The sequence below is a fragment of the Myxine glutinosa genome, chromosome 1 (genome assembly GCF_964187855.1).
Source record: "Myxine glutinosa chromosome 1, kmMyxGlut1.1, whole genome shotgun sequence".
Taxonomy (NCBI): domain Eukaryota; kingdom Metazoa; phylum Chordata; class Myxini; order Myxiniformes; family Myxinidae; genus Myxine; species Myxine glutinosa.
The window spans coordinates 442,632,356-442,650,749 of record NC_136261.1 but is presented as its reverse complement, the minus strand read 5'-3'; the positions used below and the strand labels follow the sequence as shown (position 1 = coordinate 442,650,749).

The 18,394-nt window shown below is 50.6% G+C and overlaps 1 protein-coding gene and 1 long non-coding RNA gene across 20 annotated transcripts in view; one reads left to right on the top strand and one right to left on the bottom strand.

Moving 5' to 3' along the window:
* Window positions 1–14,969, bottom strand: part of LOC144889690 (uncharacterized) — a 66,593-nt gene extending 51,624 nt beyond the window's left edge. The window contains exon 1 of the long non-coding RNA XR_013622002.1: window positions 14,903–14,969. This is a non-coding gene — a long non-coding RNA (uncharacterized LOC144889690). The remainder of the gene's footprint in view (window positions 1–14,902) is intronic.
* Window positions 1–18,394, top strand: part of LOC137418230 (E3 ubiquitin/ISG15 ligase TRIM25-like) — a 1,962,167-nt gene that overhangs the window by 672,684 nt on the left and 1,271,089 nt on the right. The gene's annotated exons all lie outside the window — the stretch shown is intronic.

Below are 18,394 nucleotides of genomic sequence, written 5' to 3'. Positions count from 1 at the left end.
GAGCTGCCCCGGAGCAACTGGCAGCGAGACGCGCTTGGCACGCGAACATTCTTCTCTCCATCTCCCCGTGTGCATGAGTGGGCCCTTCGTCTGTGAAAATTAGTAAGATTCATTAAGCTCTGCTCTGTGTCCCCCTTTACTTCATCATTATCATTGTACATAATAATAAATCATGTTCTTCCTCTGATCTGACCGTCCTGTCCCTTCCATCCATTGGCTTTGCATGGTACGAATAAAACTGCTCGAATCGGGATCCAATAAAAGTAACAGCATGAGTCACGTGATGCGCATACCGCTTGGGCGTACTCGATTAAGCGTGGCTTGTGCGAGGCTCGATCCCCGCTTTCGTGGCAGCGTGGGTTAAAGGTACGTGTGAATTTGTCCCGATACCCTTTTTCACGTTTGCCCGGAAGTGGCGATTCGGCCTCGCGGACCCGTAGACCCAGGGGGGGAAACGGGGTTTAACCTCCCCCCCCCCCTTTGTAACGGGAACGGGGTTTGGGAGATCCGCAACAATTTTGTGTCAGGAGTGGGATTTGAACCCTTGAAAAAAATTATTGGACAAATTGGTCGCAACAAATTGGTGTTTGGGAGTGTGAGATAATTGGACCTAAAGTACACTTCATGTGCTCCAAATTACGAGTGGACGAAATTTAGTTCTTTTTAAATCCAAATTATATTCGTACCATGGCTGGCCAAGGTGGTCAAATGCCCGTGGGGGTAGAAGAAATGGAATTGATGACCCAGGACCGGCAGGGACAGTTGGTAGCGGAGGAGGGAATTGATGAGGGTGCGGTGGCTGGCGAAGAAAATGGCGGCGCCTCGCACATGGCAGCGGAAGGCGAGCCCGCGGTGCTATGGTCCATACAATTGTATATGTCCAAAATACAAGCATCCATGGAAATGGAGGCGGACAAATCAAGATGGGAAATGAAAGAAATGGGGAACAAATCTACCCGGGAATTGAAAGAAATGAGGGACGAAGCAAGGTGCAATAAGGAGGGGTTGGAAAACAAAATGGACACTCAGACGAAGCAAGGTGTAACATGAAAAAATTGGAAAATGAAATAAAGGAATCCAGGTGTGATGTGGAAAAAATGAAAGCAGCATCAAAGAGGGAGATTAAAAAATGGGGGAGGACATTGGCGCAGGTTGAGCGAGGAAGTAGCAGTGGTACGCGATGAGGTGAAGCAGTGTGGGAAACGCATGGGGAGTGAGGTAGAGTGGAGCACAGCCAAGTTGACCGGGGCTATGGGGGTCGCGACGTGGGGTGTAGAGAAGCCGGGGATCGTCGCATTGGAAAATAAGATTTTGGGGGTGCCGGCGAGGGTCGAGTTGGAAAAGAAAATTTCATGGGCGCCGGCGATCGTCGAAGAAAAAGAAATAATTGGGGCTGAAGAGATGGGAGAGCCAGAGAATAAGTCGCAGGAGAAAGAGATGGAATGCGCACAAAGTTCGTATTTGCACCTTCATGCCAGGCTTGCTAACTCAATGGAAAGTTTTGCAGGTGCAACCGGGGAAGGAGGTCCCCAAGGTGAGTTGTGAAAATGGCGCGAATGTGTTTGGCGCGAACGGGTTTTCGGCGCACTTGGGACAAAGGCGAGACCCCGGGCGTTCGCGATGGGCCCATTGTGCAGTGTACGAGTGAGGGTGGCACAAATTGCAAAGGGCACATTGTGCGGTGTACGAGGGTGACTGGCACGGAGTGCGAGAGAGAGTCCGTACCCGAATGCGTGGAGCGTGAGTGCATTACGAAATGTGTACGAGAAGAGTGTGTGGAAAAAGAGTGTGCGCCAGAGCGTGAGCTTGCACCTGGGGGTGTGGAAAAAGAGTGTGCAGGAAAAGAGTATGTTACTGAGTGTGTAACAGGAGTGCACACCTGGGGGTGTGGAAAAGGGGTGCGATGGCCAAGGGTGTTACGGAGTGTGTAACGAAAGAGTGTGCGCCAGGTTGTGTGATGATGGTGTGTAAAAGGCGTGAGTGCGCCTAGGTGTGCAGGTACTAGTACAGAGTACGAGAGGGAATGCACACCGGACTGTGTGTGGAAAGTGTGTAACGGAGTGTGTGGAAGGCGTGGGCGCACCTGGGTGTGCGAGTGTGGAGTGGGTCGCGAGTGGTGAAGACGCGGCTCAAGCATCGACATTGACGGGGGGGGGGGGGGGAGGGTTTCGCCTAGCGGGACGGGTAGCAGACGTGGGCCCCCAGTGAGTTGTGTGCAGTAGGGACCGGAGGGAGTCCGTGCTGCGTCGGTCTCACAAGGACCGGCATGCACGATTCGTACTGGCCCCCGCACTGTATGGTTGGTGCCGTGCCGTGGCGGCAAAGGCGATCGGCGAGGTTCAAGGGGAGGTAGGAGTTTTCGGAGCCACGCACCTTGTCGGGTGCAGTGCTCCGACCGTGGCCGGTTGGGTCACTGTGCGTGGGACCGTGAGGCCCCGCGAAGGGATTGAGCCCTGCACCTCGGCCCATCCATTCCTCTCCCCTTGGATCGAAAATGCCGGACGGACATCCCATACAGGCGACCAACCACCCGCATGGATCGCTCGGCCCTTAGAGGTCGGGCCGTGACAAGATACATCCACTTGGAGAGGCTCGTAGTTTAGAGGACTGTGGAGAGTGGTGTCCTCCACGTGGGGGAATGGTAGTGTCACCATTCCTCACATGACGCGGCCCATGACCATTAGTTTAGGGGGATGGCAGTGAGAGGCACATGGAGTTGCCAGCAATGGTTGCCTCCATGGGGCACCGAAGCTAGCCGAGGGAGGGCTAGGATAATGTTAGGGATTTAGCAGACAGTAGGGACAAGATTGACACCTGTACTGTAGCGGGGACGTAGGTAGCTTAGGTGGTTGATAAAGAAAGGGAGTGCATAGTGTATAGGGACGACGGGGAGGCACGAGTCGTAGTGGAAGTAGTCAGCTAGATGATGCTGTGTGTGTGTGGAAAACAAGTGGAATTGTGTTTGAGGTGTGTGAGCACAAAAGGTGTGTGAGATAAATGGTGTACGAGATAAATGGTGTGCGAGATAAGAAGTGTGGAATGCTTGGTGTGGAAATAAAAGGTATGGAATGCCTTATGCGAAGGAGTGAATGGGGGGAGAGTGGAACCCATTCACGGAAGCCCGGGGGGGGGGGGTAGTGTAAAGCCAGGTAGAGGGCTCAGGAAAATTGTATGGATATTGACGCCTGTGGTGCGAGTAGTGGAAAAGTAGTGCTTTGGAGGGTGCATGAGTCAGTGACATGGCTGAGCATGTGGCTTAATTGGTGCGGATAGTTATTGAGGCACTCCGCCACTGGTAGTTTGTCAGCCAGGTGAGGCCGCAGGTAGGCTCTGGGAACCGGTTAGAGAAGTTGTTGAGTGGGGCTCGAGGATCCAAGGGAGGACCCGGTTGCCCGATGCCAAAGTGGGCACAGAGGGGGTAAAGAGCCAGGGAGGGCCTTCCCCAGTTAGGTAGTCACGGGAGCAGGTAAGCTCTGGTGGCGGCTTCAGTGGCAGAGGTGCACAGGTAGTTGGACCTACTAGAGGAGCCACATGACCCAGCCCCGAAATTGTGCGAGGGCACAGAGTGAAAATTTGCGGGGGTGAGACCCATATTCAGAGGGCACCGCAGAGTGGACAATGGGAATTCGGGTTCTTGAACCACATAGTTTAAAGAGGCCGATTGGCAGGGTACAACCCCAGGTAGGTTAAAAGTAAATGTCAGTAGTGTAGTTGGGATGAGGAATCCCTTCGCACCATCCACAGCCTATCACCAAGGAGGACAGAGCTCCACACCGAGGCTCTGTAGGCCGTTTGGACATGAGACGCATCACGACGTGATGAGACATTGCGTTTGTTCCATCCCTTCCTTCATGGGAGGGATTGGGAGACGAATTCGGAATTGGAGGGGGATATGGGAGGCAAGACGTAGAGACGGATTGTAAATACAAGGGGGGCTAGGGTAGTGTAGCCAACGTTGGGGGGTACGGACGGTTAGGGATGAGCCTGCTCTGCTCGCTCTTCCAAGTACCTCGCGCCGCACCACCTTGTTTTCTATGTGCCATTGCGTCTTTTCCGCTTGCTTGTTGTGCATTGTCTCTCCCCCCGCCCCAGGACCATTTTGGAGGCCGAACTGTGCAGCACCATCGACCTATGCAGCATCCCTTCTGCACCTTGCTGCCCTGTCTTTGCTACATCTGTGCAGCCGAACTGTGCAGCATCTTTCTGCCATATCCTTTTAATGCACCTTTGTTGCACCTGTGCAGCCGACCTGTGCAGCACTTTGCTGCCAAACCTTTTGCTACACCTCATCACACTATGAACCTCAAGCCTTGTGGCCTTGCACCTCTGCTGTGCAGCATCCGGCTGCAAAATCATCTTGCACTTCGCACCACTTGTTTGAGTGGCATTAATGCCACGCAGTTGGACCACGTGAGAACGGACCTGCTGGCCAATGAAAAAAAAAAAAGAAGCATTTTTGTGCATTTTATTATTGTGTGCAAGGCATAAGAAGCTGTGCAAGTTTAGATGGCCTTGAAGTTTCAAATGGCCTGTATGCCGGTCAGGGGGCCAGCCGGTTTGATAGACGCACACGGAAGAAGCAAGATGCAAGAAGCAAGCAGCAAGTGTCACTTTTATGTGTGTTTTGCTGCGTTTTCTCTCCCCTCCAATCTTCTCTTCCAAAAAGAGCAGGTCCTGGGTCATAGAATTGTAAATATATGTGCTTGTAAATATAAGAATGCTGCCCACCGGGTATATGTTTAGTTTGAAAATTCCAGAAATACTCGGGTAGTTGTGGGCATAAAACTGTAAGGTAGCTGCTCAACGCAATAGGAGGGACATATTTAGTGTTAAAACTGTCGCACACATGGGTCAGAGTAAATGGTAGGGGGAACCACACCTATGTGTCACATTTAAAAGTAAGGATAATTTTGCATGTCCGGCTCTACCGGTCATTCCATTGGTGGTTTCGACTCGGGACGAGTCTGACTATAGAGAGGTGTAGTGTTGCGGTTTTGGAAATAAAGTTGAATTCCCCCTCGCAGGTAGACGCACCACAACATGAAGCCTCGCGATAGTTCAGTTATTTCTTAGTAAATGTAAGCGTAGTCCTTTCCTGTGTTTTAGTTTTGCGTTGAGTAGGCCAGTGAGCTTAGGTGTTCTTTTGGCGCTGAAATGCCACGCGGCAGGCCTGAACAAGCCTACCGAGGCCGAAGGGAGGCATGGCAGGAGGAGTGGTCGGTAAGCACGAGCGGCCAATCAGGGCTCGAGGGGAGTGACTAACCACGACGACCAAAGGCAGGGTTTGGAACATTCGAGTCAGGCCGGGTGGGAGCCATATAACCGTGCTCCGAGCCCCCCACCTCAGTTCCGAGATGAGAAGCAGCTCGGGTCGAGAAAGAGAAAGTTGAGTTGAGTAAGACAAGTTCTCGGTCAGAGTCATGTGCAAGTTACAATTCCCTGTGAGACGAGTTGTAGCTCCCCGTGAGAGTGAGTTGGGTTGAGCTTGAGAACATGAGAGGAACTGCAGAACGAGCGAATTGAATTGCCAATTGTACAGAAACTTTCCCCGTGCCCTGCGCTGTATTAATCGTGCGCTCGAGAGGACGACCCGCGCCGGGTCACAGACGCGTGATTTCCTCCTGCCTGCCTTCGCCTATGTACGTGCCGCGAACATCAGAGCCACGCCGGGCGAGCTGCCCAGGAGCGACTGACGGTGAGACGCGCCTAACATTCATCACTCCATCTCCCTGTGTGCGTGAGTGGGCCCTTCGTCTGGGCAATTAGTAAGATTCATTAAGCTCTGCTCTGTGTCCCCCTTTCCTTCATCATTATCATTGTAAATAATAATAAATCATGTTCTTCCTCTGATCTTTTCTCTTCCTCTTGGTCTTTTCGAAGCTGTTCCATGCGCTCACGCTTTCAAAGCCAAGTAATCTTTCACAATTGTGTTTTTGTCGAGACTGTATCTATCTTTTGGTGTGTGTACTTATAGCGTTTCTTTAGGAAAATTTTCGGTGCTAATTTTTCGTACATGTTTACACAATCGTCGGTTAATGTGTATCAAGTATTCTGAGGCCTCGTACTCGTAGGCTTAGGCTACCGTACCGTCTCCGACCTTGTGGTTTTGTTTTTCTCTCAGCGGTGCGTCCAATGCGCTGCAATTATTTTCGTTCTCTGTTTCGTCCCAGTCGTTCACACCATACCTCCTTGTTTAATATCTCTACTCAAAAAAAAAAAAAAAAAATTTTTTTTTTTCCCTTCTCAGGTCTTATTCGTTTATTTGTTGTTCTTATTTGTTCATTCGTTCTTCGTTCACGTTGTTCGCGATCACGCGATCACGTGGTTAGAAATGTATAATCTCTCCCCTGAACAACTATTTTCTCTCATATATTATAACACTTTTTTCTTCTTCTCCTACAAAAGGATGCTTTCGTCTTGCTCACCAAATCTATTCATTCCAAAAAAATAAAATAATACCATCTCCAACAGTTCCTCTTTTCTACATTCCCTAAACTCTCCAGAACTCCACCCCTCCTTCAGCATCCTCAAACGTATATTTTACTCAAAGGTCTCAAACTCCTTTTGCAAAAAATGTTTGTTTCCCATGAATCGTACACTTTTCAAAATCCAATCTCACCCCTCCCCTCCAAATCTTCCCCATCCCCCCTTCCCTCCAAAACTTCCCCATCCCCCCTCCCCTCCAAAACTTCCCCATCACCCCTCCCCTCCAAAACTTCCCCATCACCCCTCCCCTCCAAATCCTCCCCATCACCCAACCCCCATCCCTTTCAAATCTCCCCCCTTACCCCTTCCCTCCCCTCCCTCCTAAACTCCCCCCACACCCCTCCCCTCTGAGACTCTCCCTCGCTCCTCCCCTCCTAGACTCCCCTCTCACCCCTGCTCCTCAAAGCATCCTCCCTGCTTCTTCCCCCTTCCAACTTTCACCTTCATCTCCCCCAACCTTCTGCCTCACTCTTCCCCCTCCTCAAATAACACCTCACTGTGCCTCACCCAATCTCCATCAAACCATTTGTCCGCCCCATTCTTCCCTTTCTCCAAGCTATTCTGACATCTCTGAAATCTCCGACACACCTTCAACAGCTCTCCCTACCTCTTCCTCCTCTTCCACATCTTACCCTACCCCTCCCCCCCCTGTTCTGTACCCGATGCTCCCCCTTCCTCTTCATTAACGGTATGGACCTCAAACATCCGGGGCCTTCGCTCAAATTTGACTGATCTCTCCACACAGGTTGCTTCTCACAAACCAGATGTGATCTGCTTAACAGAAACTTTCCTCATTCATGATGTCTCAGATTCCTTGGTATCTCTCCCAGGTTACTCCCTCCTCCGGTATGATAGACCTGAGCCTCGTCCTGGAGGTGGGGTTGCTATCTTTATAAAAAACTCTCTTCCTCACTCGCCCTACACTGCCCTCTCTCCACCTCACCCCCAGGAATACCTTTGGCTAAGGCTTCCCCTTCGCTCCCACCTTTTGTTCATATGTGTGTTGTACCATCCACCAAACAGTGATGACTCCATCTACATCTCGCTGTCTGATAATATGGACCAACTTCTATCTACCCATCCCAACTCTCTCTTCCTCATATGTGGTGATTTCAATTGTCACCATGCCAGTTGGCTGGGTGTGGGTACCTCTCTCACCAGCCATGGCTCTTCAGCAAAGGACTTCTGCGACTCACTGGGACTGACACAATCTGTCAATTTCCCGACCCGGATCTCAGTCAACGGAGCATCTTCTCTTCTGGACTTGGTTATGACTAACTTCCCTGAAAATGTCTGCTGCTCTTCTTCTGCTCCAATCGGCTCATCTGATCATGTGCTTGTCAAAGTGGACATCTCTCTGGCCATTCTCAGAGAGCCTCCTCAGCTTCGACGAGTGTGTCGTTTCACTCAGGCCAACTGGCACGGTCTTCAAGCAGCCATCAATCATCTGGACTGGTCTCCCATCTCTACCGCCTCTGACATAAACTCATCCTGGGAATTCTTTCAAAGTAAATTGCTCTCTCTCATGCACAGATTTATCCCATCTCGTCTTCAGTTGTCATACCCTTCCTCCCATCCATGGAACAAGGAATCTTGTGGTGAGGCTGTTGCCCTGAACCAACTTGCTTTCGTCTCCTGGAAAGCAAATCCAACGGAAGAAAATCTCATTTCCTTTCACAAAGCCCGAAACAAGTGTGTGTCCACCCTCAGGAGAGCCAGGAAACAATATCTCACCGTTCTCAAGACCGAACTCTCTTATCTGTCTCCCTCTTCCAAATCCTGGTAGCGTCTGTTCAAATCCGTTTCTGGTGTTTGTTCCCCCGCCATCCCCTCCCACACCTCAAACGGCTTAACGGCTGACTCCGCACGTGAAAAAACTGAATGCCTCAACTCTGTGTTTGCCTCTAAATCTTGTGTCCCAAACCCATCCCTCTCTGTACCCACCATACCCAGTCGTACCCAGCTGCTCCTGGACTCCGTGTCCTTTCCTCCTGACAAGGTGGAAAAGATTCTGTCAACCCTCGACTCTGATTCGGCAACTGGTCCTGAGGGCATGAGCCCACGGGTCCTAAAATCATGTTCTTCCGCTCTTTCACTCCCTCTTTCTGTTCTCTTCACCCTCTCTTTTGCTCAAGGTCATCTGCCATCTGCTTGGAAACCAGCCAACATCACCGCTTTGCACAAAAAAGGTGCAACAACAGATCCTAGCAACTACAGACCAATCAGACTTCTCCCAATTATCAGCAAAGTCATGGAATCCATCATTGCTTCAGATATGAAATCTTTCCTCTTCTCCAATGGCTTGATCTCTGATCATCAATTTGGTTTCAGACCTGGTCACTCTACTCTGGACATGCTGCTTCTGCTTTCTCAACAATGGATCGAGGTCCTCAACTCCAAACAGGAAATTAGAGCTGTCTCCCTTGACATTTCACATGCCTTCGATACGGTCTGGCACCCTGCTCTGCTCACCAAACTCTCCTCCTTTGGTATCCATGGAAATCTCCATGCATGGCTGGCGGACTTCCTCTCTGGTCATAGTCAACGTGTGGCCCTGAATGGGTTTCTCTCATCTCCTCTTCCTGTTCAGGCTGGAGTTCCCCAAGGTAGTGTTCTGGGCCCTGTGCTTTTTCTGGTCTTCATCAATGATCTCACTTACGCTCTTGAAAATCCTCTCTATCTCTTTGCTCTACTCTACTTTGATGACTCTACTCTCTGTCGCTGCATTCTTCATCCCTCAGATCGGCAGTCTGCAGCCTCCTCACTCTCTGCAGACCTGGACAAAATCACAGACTGGGCAAACAAATGGAACATGTCTTTCAATCATGATAAATCTCACACTCTTACGATGTCTCTCCGAAAATACCGACTGGACAACCCTCCCATCCACTTTCTGAATAATCCTCTCCAAGAAGTTCTGTCACTCAAGCTTTTGGGTCTCACTATATTTGCCATGATCTTTCCTGGGAAAACCACATTTCAAATCTGGCCTCCAAAGCCAGTCACCGACTGGGCATCCTCCGTCGTGCGAAGTCCTTCCTTGGCACACCTGAGCTCCTCACCACATACAAGGCTTTCATCCGCAGCTCTATGGAATACTGCTCTCCCCTCTGGTATGGTGCTCCTGCCTCACACCTCGCTCTTCTTCACGCTGTTGAAACCAAAGCGTTCAGAATCATTGGAATCTCCCACGATGAAGCTAACTCCAAGGGCCTTTCACTCACTCACCGCAGGCAGGTTGGTGGTCTTTCCATCTTCTACCGACTCCACTCCGGCCTTGCCCTTCCCCCAGCTTTTTTTTTTTTTTTTTGTATACAAGGTCGAGGCTCGTGAAAGAGCGAACATTAATCACACAGAAAGACAAACCGACACATAAAACATATAACATAGGGAGCGGTAGACAAGATGGGGAGAGAGGGGGAAGGACACAAACACAACATTTGAGAGCAGGGACCGAGAGACATGGAGACATCGAGAGATCTGAGAGAGGGCGAGGGCTTTGGGGGGGGGCGTGGGAAGGGGGCGGTGGGAGAGGTATAAAACATATGGACACTGCCAGGACTTCCAGGAAAGAAGTTGGAATTTCAAACAAGGTGGATCTGGGGTGAATTAGTGGGGGTAGAAAAGATCAAGGTTTTGGATGGGGGAAGATAAGAGATGGTGGTGAACAGCTGTTTTAAAGACCTGGAGGGAGGAGTGGGATTGAAGGGAGTGAGGGAGTTTGTTCCAGAGGCGGGAGAAAAGAGGAATGAAAGAGTGAAGGTGAGCAGAGAGCCGAGATTTCGGCAGTTTAACCATCAGAGGGTTGCTGGCAGATCTTGTGCGACCTGTAGGAATATTTGGGGGACAGAGCACAGAGAGAGCTGGGGGTGCAAGGCCGGAGAGGAGTCGGTAGAAGACAGAAAGACCACCTACCTGCCTGTGGTGAGTGAGTGAAAGGCCCTCAGAGATAGCTTCATCGCGGGAGATTCCAATAATTCTGAAAGCTTTGGTTTCAACAGCGTGAAGCCGAGCTAGGTGTGAGGCAGGAGCACCGGCCCATAGGGGAGAACAGTATTCCATTGAGCTGCGGATGAAAGCCTTGTATGTGGTGAGGAGCTCAGGTGTGCCGAGGAAGGACTTCGCACGACGGAGGATGCCCAGTCGGCGACTGGCTTTGGAGGCCAGCTTGGAAATGTGGTTTTCCCAAGAAAGATCATGGCAGATAGTGAGACCCAAAATCTTGAGCGACAGAACTTCTTGGAGAGGATTGTTGAGAAAGTAGATGGGAGGGTTGTCCAGTCGATCTTTTCGGAGAGACATAGTAAGAGTGTGAGATTTGTCAGGATTGAAAGACATGTTCCACTTGTTTGACCAGTCTGTGATTTTGTCCAGGTCTTCAGAGAGTGAGGAGGCAGCAGACTGCCGATCTGAGGGAAGAGGAATGGAGCGGCAGAGAGTGGAGTCATCAGCAAAGAGATAGAGAGGATTTTCGAGAGAGTCAGAGAGATCATTGATGAAGACCAGAAAAAGCACGGGGCCCAGAACACTGCCTTGGGGAACTCCAGCCTGAACAGGAAGAGGAGATGAGAGAAACCCATTCAGGGCCACACGTTGACGATGACTAGAGAGGAAGTCCGCCAGCCATGCGTGGAGATTTCCATGGATACCAAAGGAGGAGAGTTTGGTGAGCAGAGCGGGGTGCCAGACCGTGTCGAAGGCACGTGATATGTCGAGGGAGACAGCTCTAATTTCCTGTTTGGCATTGAGGACCTCCATCCATTGTTGAGACAGCAGAAGCAGCATGTCCAGAGTAGAGTGACCTGGTCTGAAACCAAATTGATGATCAGAGATCAAGCCATTGGAGAAGAGGAAAGATTTCATATCCGAAGCAATGATGGATTCCATGACTTTGCTGATAATTGGGAGAAGGCTGATTGGTCTGTAGTTGCTAGGATCTGTTTTTGCACCTTTTTTGTGCAAAGCGGTGATGTTGGCTGATTTCCAAGCAGATGGCAGTTGACCTTGAGCAAAAGAGAGGGTGAAGAGAACAGAGAGAGGGTGAGATAGAGCAGCAGAGCAGGATTTTAGGACCCGTGGGCTGATGCCGTCGGGTCCAGTTGCAGAATCAGAGTCGAGGGTTGACAGAAACTTTTCCACCTTGTCAGGAGGAAAGGACACGGAGTCCAGGAGCAGCAGGGTACGACTGGGTATGGTGGGTACAGAGAGGGGTGGGTTTGGGACACAAGATTTAGAGGCAAACACAGAGTTGAGGCATTCAGCTTTTTCACGTGCGGAGTCAGCTGTGTAGCCGTTTGAGGTAAGGGAGGGGATGGAGGGGGAACAAACACCAGAAACGGATTTGACCAGACGCCACCAGGATTTGGAAGAGGGAGACAGATAAGAGAGTTCGGTCTTGAGAACGGAGAGATATTGTTTCCTGGCTCTCCTGAGGGTGGACACACACTTGTTTCGGGCTTTGTGAAAGGAAATGAGATTTCCTTCCGTTGGATTTGCTTTCCAGGAGACGAAGGCAAGTTGTTTCTGGGCAACAGCCTCACCACAAGATTCCGTGTACCATGGACGGGAGGAAGGGTATGACAACTGAAGACGAGATGGGATAAATCTGTGCATGAGAGAGAGCAATTTACTTTGGAAGAATTCCCAGGATGAGTTGATGTCAGAGGTGGTAGAGATGGGAGACCAGTCCAGATGATTGATGGCTGCTTGAAGACCGTGCCAGTTGGCCTGAGTGAAATGCCAGACTCGTCGACGCTGAGCAGGCTCCCTGAGGATGGTCAGAGAGATGTCCACTTTAACAAGGACATGATCAGATGATCCGATCGGAGCAGAAGAAGAGCAGCAGACATTTTCAGGGAAGTTAGTCATAACCAAGTCCAGAAGAGAAGATGTTCCGTTGACTGAGATCCGGGTCGGGAAATTGACAGATTGTGTCAGTCCCAGTGAGTCGCAGAAGTCCTTTGCTGAGGAGCCATGGCTGGTGAGAGAGGTACCCACACCCAGCCAACTGGCATGATGACAGTTGAGTCTGGGCTCTGTCCCCCAAATATTCCTACAGGTCGCACAAGATCTGCCTGCAACCCTCTTATGGTTAAACTGCCAAAATCAAGACTTTCTGCTCACCTTCACTCCTTCATTCCTCTTTTCTCCCGCCTCTGGAACAAACTCCCTCACTCTCTTCAATCCCACTCCACCCTCCAGGTCTTTTAAACAGCTGTTCACCACAATCTCTTATCCTCCCCCATCCAAAACCTTGATCTTTTCTACCCCCGCTAATTTCGGTCCCCTTGTTTTATACCTCTGCCCCCCCCCCCTTCCCACGCCTCCTCCCCTCAAGCCCTCTCCCTCCCACACTTCTCCCTGCTCTCAAATGTTGTGGTTGTGTGCTTCCCCTTCTCTCCCCATCTTGTCTTCCACTCCCTCTTTTTGTATATTTTGTTTGTCTGGTTGTTTTGTTTGTGAAATAAATGTTAGCTCTTTCACGAGCCTCGATTCAGTCTACAAAAATAATAATAATAATAATTCTGACCGTCCTGTCTCTTCCATCCATCCATTGGCTTCGCATGGTACGAATAAATCCGCTCGAATCAGGTTCCAATAAAAGTAGCAGTACGAGTCACGTTATATGCATACCGCTCTCGGGCGTAGTCGATTAAGCGTGGCTTTTACGAGGCTCGATCCCCGCTTTCGTGGCAGCGTGGGTTAAAGGTACGTGCGAATTTGTCCCGATAACCTTTTTCACGTTTGCCCGGAAGCGGCGATTCGGCCTCGCGGACCGAAAGACCCAGGGAAAAAAAGGCGTTTAACCCCCCCTTTGTAAAGGTAACAGGCTTTGGGAGATCCGCAACAATATGAATACGGAGATAAAAAGATTGAATCAAGTAATGCTGCAAATGAATACAGTAGCGTGAACATAATGGCATAACAAAAATGTTATGGATTGTGTCAGTTGTACAAGATCGGTGAACTCATATCACCACAAGTTACACATCATGAAAATTAAAGTGATGTAAGACACCATTTGAAGATCACATACTAGTAGTAAACAATATAGAAATAATTACTTATGTTTAAAAAAAATTACGTTGGCGAAACTTATCAAAAACGAATTTGGCGACGTTTCGAGCGCTAAAAACTTGAGATTTGGCGATTGATGAATTGAATGTAAATCGGTGCTCAGCAGGAATGAGGTGTTGAGAGGGTGGGGATGAGGTGTTGAGAGGGTGGGGACGAGGCGTTCAGAGGGTGGGGCCGAGGCGTTGAGGGGGGTAGGATGAGGTGTTGAGGGGGGTGGGACGAGGTGTTTTGGGGACAGGACACGGTGTTGAGGGGATGGGACGAGATGAGATGAGGTGTTGAGGGGACGGGACGAGGTGTTGAGGGGGATGGGACGAGGTGTTGAGGAGGACGGGACGAGGTGTTGAGGGGGACGGGACGAGGTGTTGAGGGGGACGGGACGAGGTGTTGAGGGGACGGGACGAGGTGTTGAGGGGAACGGGATGAGGTGTTGAGGGGACCGGGATGAGGTGTTGAGGTGATGGGATGAGGTGTTGAGTGGGATGGGACGAGGTGTTGAGGGGGACGGGACGAGGTGTTGAGGGGGACGGGACGAGGTGTTGAGGGGACAGGACGAGGTGTTGAGGTGACGGGATGAGGTGTTGAGGGGGACGGGATGAGGTGTTGAGGGGGACGGGATGAGGTGTTGAGGGGACGGGATGAGGTGTTGAGGGGAACGGGATGAGGTGTTGAGGGGAACGGGATGAGGTGTTGAGGCCGGGCCAAGGTGTTGAGAGGTTCGGGACGGGGTGTTGAGGACGGGACGAGGTGTTGAGGTTCGGGACTGGGTGTTGAGGCGGCCGCACTTTGGCGAAGCTCGGGTTTCGTGTCAAATGCCGAGGAAGATGAGGGAGAGCCCCGGAGTAATCCATGGGGTGGATCCATCCATGGAAATTGATTAAATGAGGTGAAACTTTGCGGACAGTGGAGTTATCGATCCTCAAAGATCCTGTCGATGTCTCAGCACAATCACGAGCAAATATCTCAACATGGGTGTCTTGTGTTGAACTTTATTGTTCTCACAATAAAACGTTCACACACCGTAAGGAAGTTACAAACTCCTACTGACACCGTAGAAACGATTACAGTGCACACAAAATACCAATAGTTAGAACAATGTCACATTATCTGATATATAATATATCTAGATCGTTCAACTTTTCAATTGACAGAGACATAGAGCATGATAAATGAACTCAAAACCACGTGGTTTGGGCCCACAAACACGAGGCTGAGGTGACAACAGAAACTAAATAATACTAAAGTTTGATATAAAAACACTTGAAACCACAAAATACTTTGTTCCATCGATGTCCGACATGTTTATACACTGAATTATAATGACGGAATACCTTGTTACCTCTTTATTCTGGGCTCCAAAGATGCGTTTCCTTGCTTAGATACGGCGGCTTCTCTTCCGTTCAAAGACGTTTGGCGAATGAATAAAACTCGAAGATCTACTTTCGAACATGGTCTAAATAATCACACACGTATATTACAAGCTATTCCATTGCATGACTCTGGGCTTGTTAAACACATCTTGTGGTAACAGAGTGTTGAAACTAAAGTATATCGATACAAATCAGGGGTAATATGTAGCACTATTTCCTGATTACGTATGTACACAAACTTGTGAGTTGTGATGCGGTCCTCGCCAAGAACACTGCGCTGTATGACCGGAAGTGCGTCAGAAGTAAATCAAGATACCGGTTGATTATTTTTAACATTACCAGTTGCAGTACAAATAATATTAAAATATATCATGTAATGAAGTTATATTTAACAACCAGTAACAGAAAATATAATTATGCGATGTTATCATTTACACCGATCCCTCTGAACCGCCGTGTTGTGAGGCGCCCGAGCCACGTCAGTATAATTATAACTTTGATTAAGGGATCTTCAAACAATGGAGCATTTCTGATATCTGTCTCCATCCACCCTAATCCTTGTGTTGGTTTAACGGTTATGGTGGAGACCTTGGGATCAGAGGGTCCTGAGTTTGAATCCCGGTCAGCCGTTGAATTAACACCGGGTGGGTTGACTCACCTATCATCGTTCCGAGGTCGGCAAAATGAGTACCAACTCACTGTGTCCTCTCTCAAGGAGATTGGTGGCAGGATTTTCACTCGGGACATTGGCGAGGTGTGTGTGTGTCGGGATTGCATGGTGCTGAGGTCACTTTGATAGTGTTGTCTAACTCACCAACTTCTTACTATAATTCACCAAATGTCCATCCGTCCATTCGAAGGTACAGCAAAAACGGCTCAACCGATCGCAACGATATTTTAAATGGGTATTCCTGGGACCCCTGGGAGTAAAATAGGCTATTGTAGCGGTTACCGCAAGCATGTCTGTCTGTCTCTCTGTCTGTCTGTGTGTCTGTTTGACATGTTATAACTTGAGAATGGATTAATGGATTTCAATGAATCAAACTACGGTGGATTCGGGTACCTCATGGGAATGTTTGTGATACCAAAAAAATTAAAAATAATTTTTTTTTTTGTATGGGTCCATGGACACGCGTGTCGAAACTGCAAATGCCAACACGTGACGTTGGGTATACCTGCACGGAGAGCAGGATCTTCCAGGAAACCATTTGTTGTTCCCCCATAGATTAACCATCTCAGCAAAGACTGGTATTTCCGTCAGCGAAGCGATGGATCTTATATTCTCGTCAACATAAAACATCGGGGCGCTCACCTGGTCAAATAAACAGTATAATACACCGACTACAGGTATTTTGAACCAATTTCAATGGTTGCTAGAAGACAGGTTAGCATGTAGAATAATACGACATAATCATAAGACTATAAAACAAAGAAATAAATAAATACATATTTTGGGGGCAAACTCCTCCCACCACGGGGCAACACCTCCCACCGTGGGGCAAAACCTCCCACCCCGGGGCAACCCCTCCCACCACGGGGCAACCCCGAACCACCACGGGGCAACCCCTCCCACCCCGAGGCAACCCCTCCCACCCGGGGCAACACCTGGCACCCCGGGGCAACACCTCCCACCGTGGGGCAAAACCTCCCACCCCGGGGCAACCCCTCCCACCACGGGGCAACCCCTCCCACCCCGAGGCAACCCCTCCCACCCGGGGCAACACCTGGCACCCCGGGGCAACACCTCCCACCCCGGGGCAACACCTCCCACCCAGGGCAACCCCTCCCAGCCCGGGGCAACACCTCCCACCCCGGGGAAACACCTGGCACCCCAGGGCAACACCTCCCACCCCGGGGCAACACCTGGCACACCTGGGCAACACCTCCCACCCCGGGGCAACACCTGGCACCCCGGGGCAACACCTCCCACCCAGGGCAACACCTGGCACCCCGGGGCAACACCTCCCACCCCGGGGCAACACCTCCCACCCAGGGCAACCCCTCCCAGCCCGGGGCAACACCTCCCACCCCGGGGCAACACCTGGCACCCCGGGGCAACACCTCCCACCCAGGGCAACACCTGGCACCCCGGGGCAACACCTCCCACCCCGGGGCAACACCTCCCACCCAGGGCAACCCCTCCCACCCCGGGGAAACACCTCCCACCCCGGTGAAACACCTGGCACCCCAGGGCAACACCTCCCACCCTGGGGCAACACCTCCCACCCAGGGCAACCCCTCCCACCCAGGGGCAACACCTCCCACCCAGGGCAACCCCTCCCACCCTGGGGCAACACCTCCCACCCTGGGGCAACCCCTCCCACCCTGGGGCAACACCTCCCACCCTGGGGCAACACCTCCCACACAGGGCAACCCCTCCCACCCCGGGGCAACCCCTCCCACCCTGGGGCAACACCTCCCACCCCGGGGCAACACCTCCCACCTTGGGGCAACACCTCCCACCCCCCACCCCGTATATCCACAAAGGAGCAGATTTTTTTTAATGCCCTGAATAAACTCTGGTGCATCATGGGAGATGAACGTTGTGATCAAGTTTCATCGAAATCGTTTGTGTAGTTTCAGAGGAAAAAGCAAATTCCTATTTTGAGGGTTAAACCTGGATCCACTTCACCCCCTTAGACGGCGAATGTTTTAATGCCTTAAACAAACTTTAGTCACAACACAACAAATATCATTTGTGCCAAATTTGGTCGCAATCCCATCAGCGGTTTCGGAGAAGAGGTTTCAAGTGTTTACGGATGGACGGACGGACGACGCGTCATCACATAAGCTCACCTGAACTTCGTTCCAGGTGAGATAAATACACGTGTAAAACAATCAACGTGGAGTGCTAAAACCACTTGGTTTCCATGGTGATACGGTGGCTCGCTTCATGGAGACATCTCCGGAATTGGAAAGCAATTGGAGGATGAAAGTAACAGGACAAGCACGATGTCTGAGAGGAATCCACACTCGCTCTGAGGTGTCTAACCTGGGTTTGAATCCCGACCGAGCTATAAACTGTCATCCCGGTGTTTCACTAGCGCAGAGTGACTCATCAATGTGTGTGTCGACCTGTTAAACAGTGTCACACCTGCAGGATTTTCAATCTCCCCTCCTTCCCCGCCCCCCCTCCTCAATCTGTCTCCCCTCAACCTCTGACCCCCCTCAACCTCTGACCCCCCTCAACCTCTGACCCCTCCTCAACCTCTGACCCCCTCAACCTCTGACCCCCCTCAACCTCTGACCCCCCTTTACCCTCTGACCCCCCCCCCTCAACCTCTGTCCCCTCCTCATCATCTCTCCTCACTCTCACAGATCTCCTCCCTCGTCTTCTCCCCTCCCGATCCACTCCCCCTCGAAGTTGTTCTCGGTGAAGTAAATAAATAAATAATGTAAGTTGTTCATCGTGAAATAAATAAACAAATGAAGTTGTTGATCGTAAAGTGAATAAATAAAAC